This window comes from Scomber scombrus, chromosome 19, assembly GCF_963691925.1.
Source record: "Scomber scombrus chromosome 19, fScoSco1.1, whole genome shotgun sequence".
NCBI classification, from domain to species: Eukaryota; Metazoa; Chordata; class Actinopteri; order Scombriformes; family Scombridae; genus Scomber; species Scomber scombrus.
Window position 1 is genome coordinate 2,220,452 of NC_084988.1, and position 24,339 is coordinate 2,244,790.

A 24,339-nucleotide genomic window follows, 5' to 3' on the forward strand; every position below is an offset into this window, starting at 1 on the left:
GATCCTGGAGACGACATGAGGAGAGTCAAGATAACAGTGCAGCAGCACTCTCTCAAAATGGATTAAAAGCAGAAATTTGATGCTGAGTCCACAAAAAAAAAATGTGTGCAAGTTATTCATACGTTTATTTTCACATTTTAACCCTTTTAAATTTAACTAAACCACATTTAATAACTAACTGTACTTTCATTGCACATCCTGCTCACCTCATCCTCCTCTCCATGGACATGGCACAGATGTTCCTCCAGCGTCGGTCCAGGCTTCGGGTCGTCTGCTGGATCGAGTCGTTCTCTGAGTCGCTGCCGCAGGCGTCGGCATCGTGGAGCAGAACGTCACAAAGCGTCAACACCGACGCAACGCTCTCCGTGTGCTGCTCGATGTCCCGCTGCAGATCCTGAAATACAAAACAGCAAAGAGACAACAAGGGTTTATTGCTGCTTCCTCGCCTTGGTCCATGTTAAGTAAGTGTGGAAGTTCTGCTTTGATCCTGTAAAGTTTGACCCAGGAATGTTCATGTTAACTACATTAACCCTCCTGTTGTCCTCGAGTCAAGGAAGGAAGGGAGGAAGAAGGAAGGAAAGGAGGGAGGAAGAAGGAAGGAATGGAGGAAGGAAGGGAGGAAGAAGGAAGGAAAGGAGGGAGGAAGGGAGAAAGAAGGAAGGAAAGGAGGAAAGGAGGAAGGAAGGGAGGAAGAAGGAAGGAAAGGAGGGAGGAAGGGAGAAAGAAGGAAGGAAAGGAGGAAGGAAGGGAGGAAGAAGGAAGGAAAGGAAGGAGGAAGGAAGGGAGGGGAGGAAGAAGGAAGGAAAGGAGGGAGGGGAGGAAGAAGGAAGGAAAAGAGGGAGGAGGAAGGAAGGAAGGAAGGAAGGAAGAAAGGAAGGGAAGGAGGGAGGAAGGAAGGAAGGGAGGAAAGGAAGGAAGGAAGGATGGATGAAAGAAGGAAGGAAGGAGGGAGGAGGGAAGAAAGGGAGGAAGAAGGAAGGAAAGGGGGAAGGAAGAAAGGAGGGAGGGAGGAAGGAAGGAAGGAAGGAAGAAAGGAAGGGAAGGAGGAGGAAGGAAGGAAGGGAGGAAAGTAAGGAAGGAAGGATGGATGAAAGAAGGAAGGAAGGAGGGAGGGATAAAGGAAAAGAGGAAGGAAAGAAAGACAGAGGAAAGAAGGAAGGGAGGAAGGGAGGAAGGAAGGAAGGGAGTAAGAAGGAAGGGAAGGAAAGAAGGAGGAAGGAAGAAGGAATGAAAGGAGGGAGTGAGGAAGGAAGGAAGGAAGGGAGGAAGAAGGAAGGAAAGGAGGGAGGAAGGAAAAGGAAGGAAGGAAGGACGGAGGAAAGAAGGGAAGGAAGGAGGGAGGGAGAAAGGAAAAAAGGAAGGAAAGAAAGACAGAGGAAAGAAGGAAGGGAGGAAGGTAGGGGGGAGAAAAGAGGGAGGGTGGAAGGAAAGGAAGGAAGGAGGAAGGGAGAAAGGAAAAGAGGAAGGAAAGAAGGACAGAGAAAGAAGGAAGGGAGGAAGGTAGGGGGGAGGAAATGAGGGAGGAAGGAAGGAAGGAAGGAAGTTGAATTTGAGTCCAAGTTGTTCTAAACTGTTAAATGTAATTCATTTTTTAGTTATTTGTGCTTGTGAGAAACAGCAGTTCAGAGACTTTGATGAGGAACGTCGGTCACACAGACACACAAAGTTAGTTCGGTGTGATTCAGAGTCTGTCAGTAAGCGTTGGGATTATTATTATTACTTTATTCTAACACTTCAACATCTGATTGTGAATATTTGTGTGTGGGTGTGTATGTGTGTGTGCATCTGTTGCTCCCTCACTGAGGCCTGACAGCACATTTTGTCGGCTCTCGTTTGTCCAAAAGTTACCACACTCTCCAGGGTTGCCGTGGTAACCGGTAAAAGCTTAAAAAGAGCCCCATCCACACGGGAGTCATTTCAGCCGTCCATTCATCTGCTAATGGAGAGAAACCTGCTTCTTCCTTTTTTTATGAGGAAGAGGATAAGTCTCTTCTCTTTCAGCACAGCCAGCCAGCGAGACTCTTCATCTCTTTCTCATCCTCACCCAATTTGCTCATGTTTTTTTTTTCCTCTCCTTCTTTTCTACCTGTCCGTCAACCTGTCTCTATCTCTCTCCTCTGTGACTAGAGCCCCTCCTCTCCTCAGACATCGCCCTGTCCAAAAATCAGACAGGCAAATCAAGTCTAATTTGTTTTTTTGGGGGGGATTTCTGGAGTGTTTTTTTTTTTTCCTTCTGTCATTCCCCTTGTTTCTCATAAGATCTCAGAAGTTTGTTTTAAGGGGAATATTATCAGTGTCTCAACTAATTAGTGCATCTCGACCTCCTTTACATCTTATTAAATCAATGCATTTTGCACTCTTTCCACAAAATCCATCATAAAACTAGAACTAGAAGATCCAAACATCCCCACTACTTGACATATAGCATTTATTTCAAAATTGCTAGTCCTTTTAAAAACATACAAGCGCATAAAGACTGACTGCAAAAATCACTCTGCCTGATGTGGTTTTTTTTTGATGGATCAGAGAACATGAAAGTACAACTTAAGAAAAACATTAAACCTCTCAGTAAAAGCATGAAAAGTCGAACCAATCCCAGTGAAAAGAAGGCTGCGTTTACCTGTTCCCTTACAGCTGAATTATTGCAAAAAATGTGAATATTCTTACATAAATGAGCAGTTATTGTAGGGGAAGGTGCTTTTTTGTGTTTCTTCTTTCACAGAAAACAGTGTAGGCGGTTCAGAGTGAGAGCTGGGGGGAAAAGTGTACAATAATTACCCTTTCAAATGGTAAATCTAAACTCTGATGTTTCCTTATAAGACTAAGGGGACTGAATTACTACAGATTGTGCGTTTTGCAGGTGATCTACTAAGAATAACTTTGCAAATGACAACAGGTGCAACAGGGTGGAGAAAGCAGTATTTAACCTTTGTGTCGTCCTTCCGGGTCAATTGACCCCGTCTGTTTTGACTGTTCCTTCTTTCCTCCTTCCTTCCATCTGTCTGTCCTCCTCCCTCCTTCTCTCTTTCTTTCCTTCCTCTCTCTTCCTTCCTCCATCCCCCTTTCTTCCTTCCTTTCCTTCCTCCCTTCATTCCTCCTATCTTTCTTTCCTTCCTCTCTCTTTTTCCTTTCTTCCTACCTTCTGTCCTTCCTTCCTTACTTCCTTCTTCCATCCCCCTTTCTTCCTTCCTTCCTCCCTCCCTTCCTTCTTTCCTCCCTCCCTTCCTTCTTTCTTTCTTTCCTCCCCATTACCTTCCTTCTTTCCTCTGTCCTTCTTTCCTTCCTTCCTCCCTTCCTCTTTTCCTTTTTTCCCTCCCTCCCTCCTAACTTCCTTCCTTCCTTCCGTCCCTCCTTCCTTCCTCCCTTCTTCCTCCTTCCTTCCTTGCGGGTGCTAAGATTAACATATTTGCATTTTCTCCTCCCTGTTCTTTGCACACTGCTGTAAACCCCCCCCCCCCCCCCCATATTGCATATTTATTATGACAAACGTACTAAATGGACAGCGTGTATTATCTTGCACATTTGAAAGATGCAAACCTCAGTTGCACCGCGTTAGTAGATCACGTTGCACATTTTTTTGCAGCTGATGTCAAGTTTGCACACGTTTTTTTACACATGCAAACCTTTAGTAAATCAGACCCTAAGAGTCTAAAGCCATGCTAGCTGCTCTGTGAAGATATACACTCACTGAGCACTTTATTAGGTACACCTGTGCAATCTAATGCAGCAGCTCTGCCAGAAAGTCTACTTTTATGAAGCTTATACATTTTCAATATTTGTCAGTGTCGTTTCCTCCAACTGCAGCAGGTAAGAGCTCGATCATATACAAGTGGTGGAGCAGTGGTGGCCTAGAGGTTAAAGTGAACTGTCAATCTGTCCATTTTTATTTATATATAGCGCCAAATCACAACAAAAGTCATCTGAAGGCACGTAGAGCAGGTCTAGACTGTACTTAAAGAGACCCAACTCACTCTTTGAGCAACCATAACCCTTGCAGATCAGACTGTGGTTGTACTGGGCAGCTTTTAGGGGCGATTGTGTGGGAAAAAGAGGCTTTCATGAATAAATAAACTTAAACACACACACACACACAAATGCAAAATGTTGATAAAGACAGAACAGAGAGCCTACTGGTACCTAAAAGCAAATCCCATTCATTTCAATCCTCTGTTGGAATATATTTCTCCCTCCGAACCTTTTCCACCTCTCCATCCAACCCGGGTCTTTTCCTGCGTTTAGTTAAGTGGTGGTACAGCAGTCTATAAATGGACCTGAACATGCTGAAGTCCATTTGGGTACGTGAGCACACTGGACCGCCCCCCCGAGGAACTGGCTCTCAGTGCATTTACCAACTCTCAGCAGCCCAGCGTGGCAGCGTCCTCTCTGCCGCCAGCTTGCTGAGATTGTACTTTACGGCAGGCATTACTCTACTCTTGTGTTATTATGCTGCGGACGACTACAGGGTGGCCGTAACATAAAGGGGTTTAAAAGCAGGCGAGCGTCACTAGTGTGTGAGCGAGGTACTTCCTTCTCTTAAAATTCCCTCAAAGTGGCCTGTGGTGTCTCGCCTGTGTAAAAAGTCGTCTTTTTTTTTCAATTAGAGCTGTATTTCTTCCCCTAACATGAATTCCCATTTGAAAGTTTTCTTTTACTGATTTGACTATCAGTAAAAGAACAAATGCAACAAGGAGAGCTTTATGTTTGCTATTAGACTCCTGAACAGTAACATACTAAATACTGCACTCCTCACTCTTCAGCAGTGTCACACAAAAGCCCAGAGTCACTTTAGAAGTTAACTCAGTCACTTTTAACCCTCCTGATGTCCTCGAGTCAAGGAAGGAAGGGTGGAAGAAGGAAGGAAAGGAGGGGGGGAGGGAGGAAGGAGGAAGGAAGGAAAGGAGGAAAGAAGGAAGGAGGGAAGGAAGGAAGGAAGGAAGGAAGGAAGGAAGGAAAGGAGGGAGGGAGGAAAGGAAAGGAAGGAAAGAAGGAAGGGAGGAATGAAAGGAAGGAAGGACAGATGAAATAAGGAAGGAAGGAAGGTAGGAGGGAGGGAGGAAAGAAGGAGGGAGGAAGGAAATAAGGAAGGAGGGAAGGAAGGAAGGAAGGAAGGAAAGGAGAGAGGGAGGGAGGAAGGAAGAGGGAGGGAGGGAGGAAAGGAAAGGAAAGGAAATGAAAGAAGGAAGGGAGGCAGGAAAGGAAGGAAGGACAGAGGAAATAAGGAAGGAAGGAAGGTAGGAGGGAGGGAGGAAAGAAGGAGGGAGGAAGGAAATAAGGAGGGAGGGAGCAAGGAAGGGAGGGATTGAGGGAGGGGAGGAAAGAGAAAGGAAGGAAAGAAAGAGAAATAAAGAGGGAGGAAGGACAGATGGAAGGAAGGAAGGGAGGAAGGAAAGAAGGAACAGTCAAAACAGAGGTGTCAATTTGACCCGGGAGGACGACAGGAAGGTTAACTGAGGTTTTATTCTTCTTAGTCTGCTCAAACATCTCATTAAATATAAAACTCTTCTTTTCCGTCTCCTCTCACCTGCTGCTCAGCCAGTTTCCTCTGGATCTCGTCGCTGTGGCAGACGTTGTAGACCACCGGCTTGGCCAGCTCGGCCTCGATGCGAGACAGCCACGTCCGCAGGTTGCTCATGTTCTTATCGAGCTGCTGCACCGTCACCAGCGTCTCCTTCAGCTTCCTCACCCTGCACACAGAGAAACATGTCAACGTTACAGAGAGAACTGATGTAGTGTTTGTTATGCTACTTCTCTGGTCTTTCTCTCTTTCACATCCCCACTTTTATTTTAAGTTAAATTATTAACCCTCCTGTCGTCCTCCCCGGTCAAATTGACCCCATCTCTTTTGACTGTTCCTTCTTTCCTTCCTCCCTCCCTCTTTCTTTAATTTTCCCTTCGATCTTCCCTCCTTCCCTCTTTCTTTGCTCCCTCCTCCTTCCATACTTCTTTCCTCACTTCCTTCCTTTCTTCCCTCCTTCCTTCCTCCTTTCCTTCTCTCCTTACTTCCTTCCTCTTTTCCTCCCTCCCTCCCTCCCTCCTTACTCCTTTCCTTCATTCCTTCCTTCCTCTTTCATCCCTCCCTCTCTCCTTACTCCTTTCTTTCATTCCTTACTTTCTTCCTTCCTTCCTTCCTTCCTCCCTTCCTTCTCTCCTTACTTCTTCCCCTTTTCCTCCCTCCCTCCCTCCCTCCCTCCCTCCCTCCCTCCCTCCCTCCCTCCTTACTCCTTTCCTTCCTTCCTTCCTTCCTCTTTTCCTCCCTCCCTCCTTACTCCTTCCTTCCTCCATCCCTCCCTCCCTCCTTACTCCTTTCCTCCTTCCTCCTTTCCTTCCTTCCTTCCTCCCTCCTTCTCCCTCCTTACTCCTTTCCTTCTTACTCCCTCCCTCCTTACTCCCTCCCTCCCTCCTTCCTGTCCTTCCTTGACCTGAGGACAACAGGAGGGTTAAGTTTGCATGCATGTATCCACTTCCTTGTTTGTGACTCTCAGCTCATTGGCTACAACTAAAGATGAAAACTCACAAATATATAGTTGATATTTTAGAAAAAGGTTAATAAAGGTAATATTCTAAATAGCTGTTCACTGTAGTATCCGACAGGTGGTAATAGAGCATTTGTTTGGGGACTATTTTCAGCAGCGGATGAAATCGACATTTGCAGATCTAGTGAGTATTTCTGGCTTGCAGGACGGTGTGTGTGTGTGTGTGTGTGTGTGTGTGTGTGTGTTGTGTGTGTGTGTGTGTGTGTGTGTGTGTGTGTGTGTGTGTGTGTGTGTGTGTGTGTGTGTTCATGTTAATAAAGGAACATGTGAGCCAGTGCAGCGATGTGGCTCACTGACATGTTTTTAATCAGCACAGATAAATGATATATACAGACAAAACCTGTTAGTGGATGATTTTAGTCTTTTCATGGACTTATAACAATATTTCCAGACTTATATATATCCATTAATATACAGCTATTGAACTTTTAGTTACAGCATGACTTCTTGACTCAACAGGTGAGCTTTGGATGCTGTCGTGCATATAAACACTTGAATTACTACTCCATCCTCATTCCTACATCATCTTATTGTGTTAAAGCAGCTCAAACTTTTAAGTGTAACAGACACTAAAATAAAAATCAGTGATTATTTTCTAATTGCTAATAGTCTTTCTGTACTGTATTGTTGTGTCTCAATATTAACTGTGCTGCATTAAAATGATACCTAAGGCAAGATTAATGATATAAGATCCTGTCAGTTACTGTCACAGCAATGCTAAAAGTGTAGATTTCAGTATTCAAATGAACAGTTTCCAAGGTGATCGCACACCTTGGAATTAAAGTTTGTACAACCTGGAAAATACAAAGCAGCTTCTCTCTGTTCAAACACATCAGATCTGCTAAAAAGTCTCATATGAGAAGAAAACATATCTGCATTGGGACACTTTGAGATGCAGCGTGAACACAACTTCGCTCCACAGCGCAGAAACATCGAGCATGGCCGTCCACGGTGAGAATCACACCCGTAACCCCCCCCTACTCTTCCCCTTTATTAGCACCACAGTTCAGCTCTGCGGCAGGTTGTCACAGACTCTGAGAAGTGCCGCTTGTCATTCTCACGTATGACACAACAGGAGCCATTATAGCCGAGCTGCAGCCTGACCTACATCAGACTGGGGGGGAGCTGGCTGCAGACTGGGAGAGAGAACGCATTCCAGTTCAGCTCTCAGGTCAGTGACCTACATCGCTTCATTCTCCTGCACAAACCAGCACAATGCAGAGAGGGGTGACATTGAGAGATGCTAACAGCATTCCTCTGAAGGACCTAAATCTGTATGTATGTACAGTATGGATGGATGGGTGGTTCATATTTAGGTTTGACCCCTTCAGCACACACTGAACTCTGGATACATGCATGCAGGGTTCAGTCTGAGTATGGTAGCTGTCTGTCATTACCCTTATATAAATATATAGCAGGTTACTTCTATGCAGGTGCTGTTATGTGTTCTTGACGCCTTTTTTCTGATTAAATCCAGTTAGTTGATGCATGACGGACAAGTTATAACGCCATACATACTAATACATCCCCCTGTATGTTTCCCATTGAAGACAGCCTGAGCACAGACTGAGCATGTGCAAAACTTTCTAAAACCTTTGCATTCAGTCAAAAGGCAGAGAAGAGGAGCAGAGAGAGGAGAAATCATTTTCCAGGACATTTCACTCTATATTTTCACTCTCATGTGTTTGCCATGACTGGAAAATTAGTCAATCATTTTCCAGGTTTTCCAGGATGCGTGGGAACCCTGTGCTGTGCTTTATAAGCCATCTCCACTTTTAAGGTTGATACTAATATAGAAATATAAGGACTGATATATATTACTTGCACAGAAACTTTAACTACAGATCCCCTAACCTATATTTTTCCGACATTTTACAGCTGAAAAATAAATCAGTCTTTGCTCCTTCCTCCTTCCATACTTCTTTCCTCACTTCCTTCCTTTCTTCCCTCCTTCCTTCCTCCCTTCCTTCCTCTTTTCCTTCTTCCCTCCCTCCCTCCTTACTCCTTTCCTTCCTTCCTCTTTTCCTCCCTCCTTACTCCTTTCCTTCCTTCCTCCCTCCTTACTCATTTCCTTCCTTCTTACTCCTTTCTTTCCTTCTTCCCTCCTTCCTTACTCCTTTCCTTCTCTCCTTACTTCCTTTCCCTCCCTCCTTCCTTACTCCTTTCCTCCCTCTTTTCCTCACTCCCTCCCTCCTTACTCCTTTCTTTCCTTCCTTCCTCCTTTCCTTCCTCCCTCCCTCCCTCCCTCCTACTCTATAGTCGACAAACTGTGTAACACTGACGCTGTTTCTAGATGATCTCAAACACATAGTATCTGTGTATCTTTGTCATTTCTGGACTCTAACTTCTTGTTCTTCTCAACAACATAACAACATGTTTATTCGTCCATCTCGACTTTAAACCACTTGAATTGGAAAAAAGTTCAATTCTGATGAAGTAAATGAGGATGGGTCGAAAAATAGAGAACACGTCTAGTAGCTCTTGCTGTTAATCATCTGGTGCTCCATGATTCCTCCGACCACTTAGAGGAACTAAAGAGATGATTAGAGATTCAAGTGAGTTTTTATCATGTGTTTCCTAAATATTGTGTGCAGCTTTCCTTTTCTTCCATTTTAACTCTCAGAGACCAAAAAGGCTTCATGATTGAGATAAGAGGTTGCTCTCTTGTTTGCCGTGTGTGTGTGTGTGTGTGTGTGTGTGTGTGTGTGTGTGGTGTGTGTGTGTGTGTGTGTGTGTGTGTGTGTGTGTGTGTGTGTGTGTGTGTGTGTGTGTGTGTGTGATCACTGTCTGCAGCAGCAAGCCTCAGCTGTACTTCAGCTTGAATGCTAAAGTCGGCATACTAACATGTTCAAATGTCAACAGTTGCATTTAAGCATGTTTACGACGGCTGGTGTCAGTTTATTCTGCACATGCTGCTAAAGCTAAAGCAGTCTGCTAGTTCAGTATAATGTTAAACATGCTGTTACTGTTTTATAAGCATGTTAAACTTCATGGTCATTTTATAGACTGTAGTTGAACATTACTTTTTATTACATTGTTATATCCTGTCTGGATCTGGTATCCTTTCGATTGTGTATTGTATTGTGCTGTGTGTGTTGTCTCTTCTATTTGTATTCTTTTTATTTATTTACTAGGGACTACGGATGCAAATTAGCAGCTTTGCTATAATCCGGCATGTTTACAGAGATGTTTATATATCGATGTTTATCAATGTGCATTGTCCCTATCCAAAAAAAGAGTATTTATTATTATTATTATTATTATTATTATTAAAGTTAGCAGTGCTGCTTCCTTTACTCTAACAGATGTTTCTATAGTTTATCTACCTCTTTGACATCAAGGAGAGAAAAAACAACATTCAGTATATATAATAATAAATAATAAAGCTTCCAAATTAATCTTTAAGTTATTTTCTGTAGAATAGGTTTAACAACAAATATGATTATGACATCTTGGTCAAAGAAATTTCTCAAAGCTGCAGGAGACCTAATATTGGCCAATTAAGTATCTATTGCAGCTTGATCACATATCTCGATGATGTTGACTTTACAAACAGAAAAAAGCACTTGTTTTTAAGCTCAGAAACAAAAATATGCTTTAAATAATACCTCTTAAAATCTACATACTACATGAAAAATGTGATGGGACGCTCTGTGCATTCAGCTGCACATCACAAGCACAGCAGTAGAGTGTGGATGAGAGTGATGATATATATTCTATGTTTATGCTGTGTTTGATCTTACTCTGTCTGTCCCCCCAGAATACATTGAATCCATCCTCATCCATATTTATGTACAGTTAGAGCACGAGTTAACTGTTTCTGTGCCAGCAGGAAGACAGCTGAATGATGCAACACTGACACCAAAGCAGCAACGAACAGCTGTCATTCCTCCACACATGAAAGCTGCAGTTAAGTTTCACCTTCATGACCAAAATGTCACATAAAAAAACACATTTTTGCTTCATGTAATCTGAACATCACAACGTTTCCTTTGATGCTGATGCTGCAATAACAGAGATCGTGGAGGGGGTTGGTGGGTGTTTCTGTGCTATTTCTGGCTCCTGATCCATGCATATGTGTGTGTGTGTGTGTGTGTGTGTACAGGTGTGAGGCTCAAGGTTGCATGCATGTAAGCGAGGACGTGCCAGTGGATGGAGGGGCGGAGAGCAACATCAGTGACATCATTCATGCCATGCTGCAGAAATCACACATACGGATATTTAAAGGCTCACTGCATTCAAACACACATATTTTAAAAAAGCATCACACACACACACACACACACACACACACACACACACACACCTGATGTCCAAGCTGCCAGTCTGCCTGCAGAAATACCGACACACACACAAGTCGACTGGAGCCGGCGAGCTGAATTGAATTAGCTCTGAATGACTTGGCGTGCGTCTGCCTGCCTCTACATGCCTGCACCGACAAAAACCTGGCCCATCCCCCTTCCCTCCAGCTCCCCGTCTCTCCTCCTCCTCCTCTTCTTTTTCTCTCTCTTTCTCACAACAAAACACCCGATCTGCTGACCCTTTCACCCGTCTGCCTCCTCAGCCCCACGCTGACCGGGGGTGAGATGAGGGGCTCGGGATCTGGCCGAGAGGTACTTACAGGCTGGTGAGGAGGCTACTCCATGGCGATGGCTCATCTGCTAGCAAGCGCTGTCCCCCCTCCCTCCTTCCCTCCCTCTTTTGCAGTCTGCATGTCCCCTCCTCCTCTTTCTCCTCCTCTACATCTTCTCTCCTCCTCCTCCAAACAGCTGGATTCAGTAACAGGTTCACTTGAGGATACACAACGTCAGGAGCTCCTTTATAAAAACTGAAGTTGTTCTCCTGCACTATAAAATAGTGATTGTGTCTTTTTTTCCAACATGACTGATGGTGAATTTATGAATTTGAATTAGTGCAGAGACTAATTATGAATCAGAATATGAACAGTATGTAAAGGGTTAAGCCATTTTACGACCCTTAATGTCGTGCACCAACAGGACAAACAAGCAGGAACACAATAACAGAAGCCCATTAAAGTAAGTCCAGGTCTTTAGCAGATTACAGATGCAGCTGTCGATCGCTGTCACCGGATCATGCTCGGACATTACGGCAGACGGGACCGACACAGACAGACAGACCCAGCGGGGAACCTCAGCCTAGAAAACCTCCATCTGCCTGTTCTTCCATGTTAAAAGAGAACCACCACCCCGGGGGGTTAAGAGCAATAAAAACAAGCAATATATTACAAGTCTGAATAATGAAGACTGGTAAAAAGTTACAACAGGTGGAGGAGAAGAAAGAGTGAGGAGAACATACACAGAAATGGTAAAGATAGAAGAAGAAAGGAAGCAGAGATTTAAATCAGACATGGGGGACGAGACATTGACAGGAAATGGCTTTTTGTCCTTTGAATGTTCATCTTGGCTTCTTGCACCTGGTGCATAAGATGGAGAGGTCTTTAAAATGTTGGGAAATGGTGGAAAAAAGGCCTGTTTATAATTTCCCAGAGCCAAAGTGTTCATCTCTGTTGGGTCAGGGTCGTTCATGACGTTAATAACTGTGTCATACATTAAGAGATCCAGCCGATGTGTCCTTGTATTAGTGTGTATTTTAAAGGATGAGTCTGTGTGGGAGATGATGGGGAATTATTATCTTGTAAAGTGTAAAAAATCACTATGAATGCTGAATATGATCCAGTTGCTTCCTGGCTCCAGAACAAATGAGACCTGACCAGAGAGTTTTATATTTATACATCAAAATGTCTTGTGTTTATACGACTTTAAGTGTACTATCATATCCTCACATTTGAGAAGCCAGAACTTGCAAATGTTGGTAATTTTGCTTTAAAAATTACAAAAATGATGATATTTGATTATGATAATAATACATCTTCTGGTGTGCAGTCTTTCCCAGCATGACACCACTCAAAATAGACTTCTACTGCTACTTATACACCGGTTATGAAGGTAATTCATTAATTACACAACATTAAAAAATAGTCTAGAAAGATTGCCAACCATCGCCAACCAAAACACTCAAATCTCTGACTTATTTTCAATGCTATGACGTTAAACATTAAAACACTTTTTTCAACTCCACTGCCACACACACACAAACAATCCCACAGACCACTCATCATTCTTCTCACAACCTCCTTGTTCAAAGTTCACAAATCACTATGGCAACCAAACCGGCCAGCAGCACAAAAAAGCCGATCATCATCACCGCGACGACCAAATCTACGACCACTCCAGAGGAGAGCTGAATGGACTTCAGAGCACACTTTATTTATATGGTCAGCTTTAAAATGCAAAACAACATGAGACTAAATAAAGAGTCAAAGCTCAACTTGAAATTAACAACTTAGAGACAAAAACTGCTTGATGTGACAATAAAGGAAGTAAATTTGTACCAGGTGTGAGGAGACGGAGGCGAGGGGAGAGCAGGGGAGACAAACATCTGCCTCGCGTGCATCTTATTCAGACAATGGAGGAGAGTCGGACGGTGGCCCCCGAAGCTGAGGGCCCGCCGGCACAAAGGCCGGTGTCAGCAGACGGCAGCTGCTGGGCCGGGTGACGGAGCACCCGGTTTGTTTTGGGGGACAAAGGCGAGCAGCGCGGCAGTGTCAACGCATCTAATCCCTCGGCAAGTCAAACCTCAGCAGTCATCTGCCCGTAACTTAGTGAGGCGAGATGCAGACAAAAGGACAGAGAGATGCCGCAGTCATCACGGACTCTGAATCAGATCCTCTTCAACTATCATAACATGTGACACAGTGCTGCAGGACCGCAGGATGAAGGGTCGGCACATATGAGCACTGACTCACTTCACCCCTGTGGACTTCTTCTCTTCACATGATGGAAAGAAGCAGAAACTAAGTTCAAATTCAAACCCTTTTTAACCCTTGCATGCTGTTCAGCGTCAAATTTGACCAATTTTCACATTTGAAAGCCGTAAAATCACTATATACACATTTATTTTAGCTGGACTTCCCTGATATAATAAGATAATAATAATATAATATACTATAATAATAATGATGATAATAAGCACAGGTCAAATTTTACATTTTTCATATAGAAAAATGTATTATTCCCATTTTTCTATATGAAAAATGTACAAATTTGACCTGTGTGTATAAAAAAAAAAAATCAAAAATCAGCATTAAAACATGTTGGTGTATTCTTCATATTCTATAAAATGTTCTTAATCTAACTTTTTAATGACTGATGGGGGAATTTATGAATGTGAATTGGTGTGGAGACTAATTATGAGTCAGAATATGAACAGTATGTAAAGGGTTAATACCTTTTTAATAACACTTAGAATATTAACTTAGTTATCATATTGCATCATATTACTAAATGAATGCAATCCAATAACCAAGAGAAAATGAGATGATAAGCTTCCTAGCAACTGTAGCTTCTGCAGGTCTGATGGTGCAGATTGAAACTCTACCTGAACAGCTTCCTGCAGCACAATCCACTCTTAGTTAGCAGGTGTAAAAGTCTTCTGAGAGGCAACAATCACATGCAAAAGAAAAAGTTATAACTGATGTTACTGTCTTTAGCCGGCAAGCAAACATATTCAAGACTTGTGCAAATTTTGTGAGGCCATTCGTGCAGAAACTGAATTCAATACTTAAAGTTGTTTTTTTTCCAAAGACCTGCAGATATCACCACATTGTTTTGCACATTGTAAAAGGAAATGATACTGAACTGACTCTTCACTCAGCACTTGTGTTTTTAGTTTTGTTTTTTTGTCTTTCAGCTCGACCTGCAACTTTATTGTTTGGTTGACTCTCTGATTGAGTAGAATGACTTAAGGTAAAGTGAATATTGGTCTTACATTCATCAAGTGAATTGAAAAATGACTCTAAATTAATGCAAATGTGTAAATAAGCAACTGTTTGTTTACAATATTAACTTTATAAGCTGGTAGTAAATCAAAGTTTTGTTTACTTGTGCAAAATAAGGGTTTTTTTGGACCTTAACTCTTCCTGGAAAACAATAATGATTTCAAGTAATGTCTTTTTTCTTTGGAGCCAGCATCTAATGGCCGATATTGCATCTTCAGGCTCTTCTGCTTTGTCATCAACTTCCAGCTAAAAGTGGTTGTTAATCTACTTTTTTGAGTAATTGTGAAGGAGACAAACCAATTAAAAAGGCTTTTACATTTACCATGAATCAGACTAGAAGAAAAACAAAGCACAGGTGTAATCAGCAGCTTAATACTCATCAGCTTCTTGCAGCGAGTGTTATCAATGGCTCACAGAGCTGGAGGAGGAGGAGGAGGGGGGGGGAGCGGGGGGGAGTGTCCTGTGGCAGTGTGCGTGCCTGCATGGATTAAACTCCGGAAAGGTTGAGGTTAAGTGGGGCCCGGGGCGATGATCTACAGAGCTACTTTTAGCCCTGGCTCTACTTTTTACCCACCAACACACACTTGGTGATTACTCTCAGTGCTGGAAGCTCTGAGTCTGTGTCTTAGAAGAAGTGAGTATATATATATATATATGAGCTCAAACTGACCATCATTACTAATATCAGCCACCATTAGAGATAATGAGATAACACAAGTAAATAAACCCAATCTCCTCCTTTAACTGAACCCTGATTTCCTCTAATGGTTTGGAGATGTGAACAACACAGACGTGATAATAGTGAAATGCTTCCCCGACCATGTTAAGCAGCTTGTGAAGACCAGTACAGACAGACTCCCCACGTTTATCATCCCATCTACTTAGTGGGTTTTCACCCCCTTCACTACAGTTTCAAATCCCACAGTGGGTTTTCACTCTAGTTCACCTTTTTTCCTCCCTCCCTCCTTCTCTCTTTCTTTCCTCCCCTCTACCTTCCTTCCTCCCTCCCTCATTCTCTCTTTCTTTCCTCCCAGTACCTTCCTCCCTCCTTCCTTCTTTCCTCCCTTCTTTCTTCCTTCCTTCCTCCTTTCCTCCTTCCTCCGTTCCTCCCCTCCTTCCTCTTCCTTCCTCCCTCCTTTCCTTCATTCCTAACTGCTTCCTCCATCCTTTCTTTCCATTTTCCTTCCCTCCTTCCTCCCTCCTTTCCTTCCTTCTTCCTTCCTTCCTCCCTCCTTTCCTTCCTCCTTCCTTCCTTCCTCCTTTCCTTCTATCTCCCTTCCCTCCTCCTCCTTTCGTTCTTTCTTCCTTCCGTCTTTCCTTCCTTCTTCCTTCCTTCCTTCCTTCCTTCCTCCCTCCCTCCATTCCTTGACTCGAGGACAACAGGAGGGTTAATTGCTCGTAGGGTATCATGATGAACGTGACACATATTCATAGTTTCCTTTATCTGAACCAAGGGTTTAAAGAAAGGATGGAGGGAGTTGTATGTTGTATAGACTGTAAAGCTCACTGAGGCAAAGTTGGGATATTATAATAAAACTCATCAGTCATTGTCAGCCCACATCAGGGTCGGACCTCACTGGTGCATCTCATGACTTAATGAGAGCAAATCCCTGCAGACATGTTCAAATATCAGGCAGAAGAGAGCAGATTAAAGCAGATAGATTCACATATTGGTGCAATGTTCGGCTTTCCACATGCACATAAAGTCCATTACCTTCTATAAGGACACGTTGAATATACTGTGAGACACCTACACCAACACCTACAGTTGTTATTTACATCGTGCACTGAATTAGAGCAGTGGTTAAAGTTGTAATTAACAGTGAAATGCTCCTTTTGCATTGATACAGCTCTGACTCTGAGTGTAAAGAAAGTGAACATTTTTACAGTTTTGTAGATGCATTTTTAGCAAAAGTCAGTCAGCAAATTTCCTATGACCACTTCATAATAAAAGCCACCCTTATTTTTTCCAGTTCAATGCTTTTAATGTGAAGTACCTGCAGTAGGAAGTGTTGTATTTGCATCAGCGGTAACTTAACACAGCTCTGACACTGTGACAGTAAACTGTGATTGCAGAGAAAATGCTGATAATAAATAGAAAATCATCAGGTTTAAAACTTCAAACTGTTATTAAATATGAAGTTTTAAGTGTCCTGATATACTATTTAAGAGCCAATCAGAAACAGGTATCTTCTGTGGTTGCAGTATAATAAAAAATGAAATCAGAGCGCCGCTATTGCACATTCCATCACAGCCACGAGGCTCGTGCCTCAGCAGCAGCTCATTAGCGGGCTTAGCCTTGTTATGCTGGTCAGTCCCTGAGAGGAGGGGGAGGGGGGGGGGGCAGCTGAAGGGAGGGCAGATCCACTATTGTGTATCCACTAGCTCTCTATTGTTAAAGACGGAGGGTACGTCTCTGTAACGGCCTGTCAGTCATAATACAGACCGTCATCCACTGCGGATCACATGACTGGATCTCTGTAGTCTCCGTGTCACTTTTTACCCCGACTGGAGAATCATATAAACTGTTTACTAGAAAGTCTTTTCTACTTCAGGCCTCGGCAAGACGTTCATCTCTCCTTTTCTACTTCAAGTTAACGAGGGAAACGTTTCAAATATGAATTAAACAGGCTAAATTATTTTTTATGGGCTGTTTATTAGGTGAGTAAGATAAGCAGCTATGAAACTGATTACAATGAGAAAAGTGGCACTATTACTGCTGTTCTTTCATACTATAATGTGAACAACAGATTCACGTTTATACTCCAGGTCTCTGCTGGTTGGAGGCTAAAAACAACATCCTGCATGTTAAGTCACTGACTAGTTTTTCAGTTTATTTCACTGTTGTCGTATTTTTTACTTGTAAGAGTCTGTTAGATGCTAGTTGTTGAGTTTGCTGCATCTGATCTAACTGACCAATCATGATCATTAACACTGCTGGTGACCCCAGAAGTAATAAGTAAGAAAATCTACTTCCAAGAATAATTCCTGAAGTGAGTAAAGAACAGTGGAAATAAAAGCAGGAGGTCTGATGATGGCTACTCGAGTCGTAACATTACATTTCTTGAAGTAGATACAGGGTTTGAATTTTCTACATCTCAGTCCACAGTATAATAAGATAATTTAAGGAAATGGAAATCCTAAATAATATAATTGAACTCACAAGAATAAAAAAGTAAAACTGGATTATAAAATAGTTGGGTACTATACAGATGTAAACCTGCTCAAATTAAAGCTGAGACTCTGAAACTAAACACTGGATACTTTATTAACCTTTGTGTCGTCCTCCCGGGTCAAATTGACCCCGTCTGTTTTGACTGTTCCTTCTTTCCTTCCTTCCTTCCTTCATTCCGTCTGTCCTTCCTCCCTCCCTCCTTCTCTCTTTCTTTCCTTCCTCTCTCTTTCCTCCCTTCCTTCTTTCGTTCCTCCATCCCTCTTTCTTCCTTCCTTCTGTCCTTCCTTCCTCCCTCCCTCCGTCCTTCTTTCCTTCCCTACTTCCTCCCTTCCTCCTATCTTTCCTCCCCCTACCTTCCTCCCTTCCTTCTTTCCTCTGTCCTTCTTTCCTTCCTTCCTTCCTTCTCTGTTCCTTTCTCCCTCCCTCCGTCCTTCCTTCCTTCCTTCCTTTCCTTCCTCCCTTCATCTTTCCTTTCCTCCCTTCTTCCTCCCTTCCTTCTTCCTCCCTTCCTTCCTCCTTTCCTTCCTTCTTCCTTCTTTCCTTCTCCCTCCCTCCTTCCTTCTTCCTCCCTTCCTTCCTTCCTCCCTCCCTCCTTTCCTTCCTTCTTCCTTCCTTCCTTCCTTCCTTCCTTGACTCGAGGACAACAGGAGGGTTAAAATGCAAATTAAACATGCTGGAGGACAAAGCCTGGAATAGAAAGGTGTATCAGTCCTAATATTTACCATACTGACTGTAACACCAAGACATCTAAATATGTAAAGTTTATTTATTTAGTTAATATAATGCTAATATGTCTCCGTTGCTAAGGAGACACGGAGCAGCCATGGTCTCTAAACAGCTACCATATGGCAGAGTTAAGCCAGTCATTCTCATGGAGGATAAGTCACTTCCATCCCCCCACTCAGACCAGTTTAACCCATCTGGCTCCAACAAAACATTCCCCTGCACTTCACACTGACTCTGTTTTCTCTGATTTTCTGTGTGTACTTGGACAAAAACCCCAAAAACAGGCAAATTATGGAGGAGCAGAAATTCAATCATCAGCTTTAACTCGCTGTCTTGTTTTTTCCCAGAGATGCAGCACTCCACTCTACGGCACAGCGAGCACATAATTACTGTACTTTCTGGACTATGTGGAAGCAAAGTTACTAAAAGATAGCAAGAAAAAGGTCTCTGCTAACCGCTAAAAACTCTCCGCTAATGCATGAAACTTCAGCCCTTGTTACAGCGACACAGAAAACATAATTATCCACCAAAATCTAATCAAAACCATCAAAGTGAAGATTCACATCATGGCATCAGTTAAATGTTAAAGCTAAAAAAAAGTCACATGTGTGGAGCAATAAACTCTGAATGAGACTAATGTCAACATCTGCAACCTTTTATTTTATTGGAGGGTCATGCTTGTTTTTTTTCTTTTGTCATTAATAAAAAATAAACAAAAAAATACAGACATTTAATGACTTTTCTTTCCAAAAGTAAACACTAAAATTCACATGGAAAATGATGTTGTTCTTCTGGTTTGAGCTTTAATGGCCATTATGGAAGAATATTTTTAAGAAGTAAATGTTTAGTGTACGGCTGCAGAAAGGAAAACATGGACTGGTAAGTAAACATCAGAAATATCCGTCTAAGTGCTCAACATGAACATGGCACTAAAACCTCTAAATAACCGTTATCTTTATTAAATGATTACCAACATTTCTGGCTTTTTACTCCTTTAAAATGAAGCAATGTCTACTACTGAAACCCTTCATCATATATAAAGAGGTATAAACAAAAGAATACATGTCCTTCTTATATATTAATATTGATGTCCAAACCCTAACCCTTCAGAGTTGTTGATGTGGTTCTAATATATATTATAGTAGATATATTTGATTTCTGCCTCCACATCCTGTTTATAGTCTTTGTGCAGATTTTTCAGTGAGGGGAAAATAAGTATTGAACATTTTTTCTTGCAGTAAATATATTTCCAATGAGGATATTCACATGAAACTTTCACCAGACTTTGGTTTTAACTCAAGAAATCCACACAGATAAAGCAATCTAAACATTAAAGTCCATAAATAAAAGAGGAACCAAAAGTATTGAACAAACTAAACTGAAAATTATTTAACACTTAGTGGAGAAACCTTTTGGCCCATTCTTTAAATCTAGAGGATTATGAGCGGCCCTCTTCTCTTGTGAACCCTGATCTCTAGTTCCTTCCCCAAATGTTTCGCCACTGGTGCTCACTGGAAATACTGGAAATTCATCTGTAACCAGTTTCATTGCAGTGTTTTACAATAATCAGGTTGCAAACGTCTTGGGCGCACTCTTTGCTCTCTTGTGTGACACCTTGGTAACAGAAAACCTTTTTTTATAGCTCATCAACATTTACTAACCCATCTTATATTAATGTTAAACAGGTAGGAGGCTTTTTCTTAGCGTGTTTAATACTTTTTTCCCCCCAGTTTCATCCCATCTTTATGTGAATATCCTCATTGGAAATATATTTACTTCGCAATGTATCTTGCGAACCCTTGAAAAGCAGTGTTTGACTATGCATAAGACTAATGGCGCTTTTCCACTACACAGTTCCAGCACGACTCGACTCGACGCGGTTCCAGGACAGACCTTTTCCATTACAAAAAAGTACCTACTCAACGTGGGCGGGGTCGTCATAGCACGGCTGCACGAAACTGCCGTGACTTCGTTTTAAATGCGACACAAACACATAAACAATGGAGGACATGGAGGCAGTGGTGTACTTGCTGCTGTATGAGGCTTTCTGTCTCACACAAAGCAAGAGAAGAGAAACGAATCACTGTAACTCTGTTGTTGGTATTTAAAAATGTCGGGTTTGATTCTTGTGTGGGACGGCTCATGACTCTTCCAGCAACAACTCTTCTGACCAATCAGTGGCCGGCAGTCTGTTGACGTCACATTTTAGTATCGGCTCGGCTCGCTTGGAACCTCACCAGAGCAGGTACTAAAAAAGTACCAGGTACCAGGTACTATCGCTAGTGGAAACGCAAAAAGAAACGAGGCGAGTCGAGCCGTGCTGGAACTATGAAGTGGAAAAGCGCCATAAGACGTTGTGTTCTTGGTCGGTTAAATTAGCTTTAAAACCTTTCGGGTCCATTTTGTCAGGCTCCTTAAAACCCATTTATAATAACAGAATAAAGGGTGGCTGTGTCTGAATCCCAAAGTCTGACAATCACACCCAGTTCATGCAGCATTTGACCAACTGTGTGTGTGTGTAGGTGAGATATAAAGCAACAGTTTGTTTTAAGCGTACTGAAACCTTAATCCTCATATAGGCTGATAAAATTCACCACCTCCATCTCACTTTAATATTCACTACAACGGACCAGCCGATGATTTCAGCTCATTCTCAGCATATATGGTCGACCTTGTTCTCCTACCTATCAGTCACACTGCATAATGCTGCTCCACGTAGATCAGCAGTAAAGTGGCGCTAAGCTGCTGGATAGACATTTCAGCAGCTCCCTGCACACTGCCACCACTCCTCTGTCTGTCCACTGTGTGTTGGAATGAGATTTGCATTTATGGATTAATAATAATATCGCTCTATCCTCTCTTCGCTCTGAGCTTTTTATACTTTAATCTGCAGCCACAGTAGAGTAGAGTAGAGAAAAACAGCTGTGCTCTGCTCCCTGCTCCTGTTCTGAAAGAGAAACCTTGCTGATAAAAGCTGCACATGTTGATCCGAAGCAGTAAACAACAAGGTTTCGGACTTGATAACAGTCTGTGATGCCTTATGATAAAGAGAGAATTAGCAGGTTTTAGGGGAAATGTAGAAGCAGTTGCAAGAAATCATTTGTGCAATCTAACTATTGCTATATATTCCACCTTAAAAAATCTCTATTTACCTTAATAAGAGCAGCTATTTCACTAATTGGGCCTCAAACCTTCCACTTTATCTCTCATGCTGCAGCAACGACATGCTGATTTTAATCCATAACTCTTCAGGAAGGAAGGAAGGGACGAAGGAAAGATGGAAGTGAGGAAGGAAGGAAGGAAGGAAGGGAGAAAGGAAGGAAGGGAGGAAAAGAGGGAGGGAGGAAGGAAGAAGGAAGGAAAGGACAGAGGAAGGAAGGAGGGAAGGAAAGGAGGGAAGGGAGGAAGAAAGGGAGGAAGAAGGAAGGAAAGGATGGAGGAAGGAAGAAGGAAGGAAAGGAGGGAGGAAGGAAGGAAGGAAGGGAGGAAGAAGGAAGGAAGGTAGGAGGGAGGGAGGGAGAAAAAGGAGGAAGGAGGGAGGGAGGGAGAAAGGAAAAAAGGAAGGGAGGAAGGAAAGAAAGAAGGACAGAGGAAAGAAGAAAATCTCTATTTACTTCAATAAGAGCAGCTATTTCACTAATTGTACCTCAAACCTTCCACCTTATCTCTCATGCTGCAGCAACGACATGCTGATTTTAATCCAATCTTATTGCAGAGCTTAATGAAAAGAGTAACAATGAATAACAACAATACTCTCTTTAAGAAAAAACAAGCACAGACCTGCACTGGGGCTCAAACTCACGACCCTTTGACACAGGAAGCAGCCACGTTATGGAGCTGAAACCAACACGCAGCATCTCTCTGATCGATGTCCTGATCGATCAGCTGATACCAAAGCTGATAGACTACCTGCTATTTCTGTTAATTGGCTTCATCAAACACAATAAGGAAAAATAACCCCTTCATATTTACGTAAGCACACAGAGAAAATGCTTGCACTGTAAGGCCGTCGGAGAAAGAGAACAGCACCCAAAACCCACACTAAAGCCACGCACTAAAGAAAGAATCAGCATCCGTTCGGCTTTATATCAGCTGATACTGATCCATTAAAATGTTCCCCCAATCAGCCTTTATACTGATCCTCAGGAGAGGCTCAGGACCTGCATATATTCACTCTAAATGTGCAACCAGAAGCATGCAAACCAACCTCCAGCTATATATAGCTCTTATGCATGTTAACAGCACTTGGATGATAACATGCAGGTGACATTTAGCATTATAGCATGTTAATGTAAACATGCTAAATGCTAATGGGAAATGTGATAAAGCCTCAATGATATTTCCTGCATCTGCAAGAGAGCCACCTGTGTGTGTGTGTGTGTGTGTGTGTTGTGTGTGTGTGTGTGTGTGTGTGTGTGTTGTGTGTGTGTGTGTGTGTGTGGTGTGTGTGTCCTGTCCACCCTTCACATCTGGAGCATATCGAGGGATTTAACTGTAAGCTTGTTAAGTATGTAAACATTTAGCATGTACCTGTAACCCTTACATACTGTTTACCTTTAAAAGCTATAAAAACACCATTTCTTTAACCCTTGTGTCGTCCTCCCCGGGTCAAATTGACCCCGTCTGTTTTGACTGTTCCTTCTTTCCTCCCTTCCTCTTTTCCTTTCTCCCTCCTTCTCTCTTTCCTCCCTTCCTTTCTTTCCTTCCTCCATCCCTCCATCCCTCCTTCCTTCTTTCCTTCCCTGCTTCCTTCCTCTTTTCCCCCCCTCCGTCCTACTTTCCCTTCCTTCCTTCTTTCCTCCGTCATTCCTTCCTTCCTTTCCTTCCTCCCTTCCTTCTTTCTTTTCCTCCCTCCCTCCTCCCTTCCTTCTTTCCGCCTGTCCTTTCCTCCCCTCCTTCTCTCTTTCTTTCCTTCCCTCCTTCCCTCATTCCTTCCTTCCTTCCTCCCTTCCTTCCTTCCTTCCTCCCTCTTTTCCTTCCCTTCCTTCCTTCCTTCCTTCCTTCCTTCCTTCCTTCCTTCTTCCTTCCTTCCTTCCTTCCTTCCTTATTCCTCCTTTCCTTCCTTCCTCCTTCCATTCCTTCTTCCCTTCCTTCTTCCCTTCCTTCCTCCCTTCCTTCCTTCCTTGATTCAAGGACAACAGGAGGGTTTAAGCTGGATTTTTCCTAATGTGACCCACAGTATACAAAAATGGAAATAAAATGCATCTTTTTTTAATTTGTGTGCAGCTGATACACATTTTTATAGATGCAAATGCCACAAAATTGACCTGAGTTTATTGAAAAAAAATTTGAAAATCACCATTAAAACATCCATATTCATCATATTCTATCAAATGTTCTCCTGGACCATAAAATAGTGATTGTGAATGTTTATTTTCTATAAGATTAATCAAACATGTATTAATGACTGATGGGGGGAATTTAAGGATGTTAATTGATGTAGAGACTAATTAACCCTCCCTGTTGTCCTCGAGTCAAGGACGGAAGGGAGGAAGAAGGAAGGAAGGAGAAGGAAGGGAGGAAGAAGGAAGGAAGGGAGGAAGGAAAGGAGGGAAGAAGGAAGGAAAGGATGAAGAATGGAAGGAAAGGAGGAAGAAGGAAGGAAGGGAGGATGAAGGAAGGAAAGGAGGAAAGGAAGAAGGAAGTAAAAGAGGAAGGAAGGAAGAAGGAAGGAAGGGAAGAAGGAAGGAAGGGAAGAAGGAAGGAAGGAAGGAAGGAAGGAAGGGAGGGAGGAAGAAGGAAGGAAGGAAAGGAGGAAGAAGGAAGGAAAGGGAGGAAGAAGTAAGGAAAGGAAGAAGAAGGAAGGAAGGGAGGATGAAGGAAGGAAAGGAGGAAAGGAAGAAGGAAGTAAAGGAGGAAGGAAGGGAAGAAGGAAGGTAGGGAAAGAAGGAAGGAAGGAAAGGGAGGAAGGAAGGAATGAAGGAAGGAAGGGAAGGAAGGAAGGAAGGAAGGAAGGGAGGGAGGAAGAAGGAAGGAAAGGAGGAAGGAAGGAAGGAAGGAGGGAAGAAGGAAGGAAGGGAGGAAGAAGGAAGGAAAGGAGGAAAAGG

The 24,339-nt window shown here is 42.7% G+C and overlaps 1 long non-coding RNA gene across 1 annotated transcript in view; it reads left to right on the top strand.

The window, feature by feature from the left end:
• LOC134001035 (uncharacterized) overlaps window positions 1-23,829 on the top strand; it is a 267,716-nt gene extending 243,887 nt beyond the window's left edge. Inside the window, exons 2-3 of the long non-coding RNA XR_009927457.1 lie at window positions 1,335-1,396; window positions 23,817-23,829. This is a non-coding gene — a long non-coding RNA (uncharacterized LOC134001035). The remainder of the gene's footprint in view (window positions 1-1,334; window positions 1,397-23,816) is intronic.
• The last annotated feature ends 510 nt before the right edge of the window (window positions 23,830-24,339 follow it).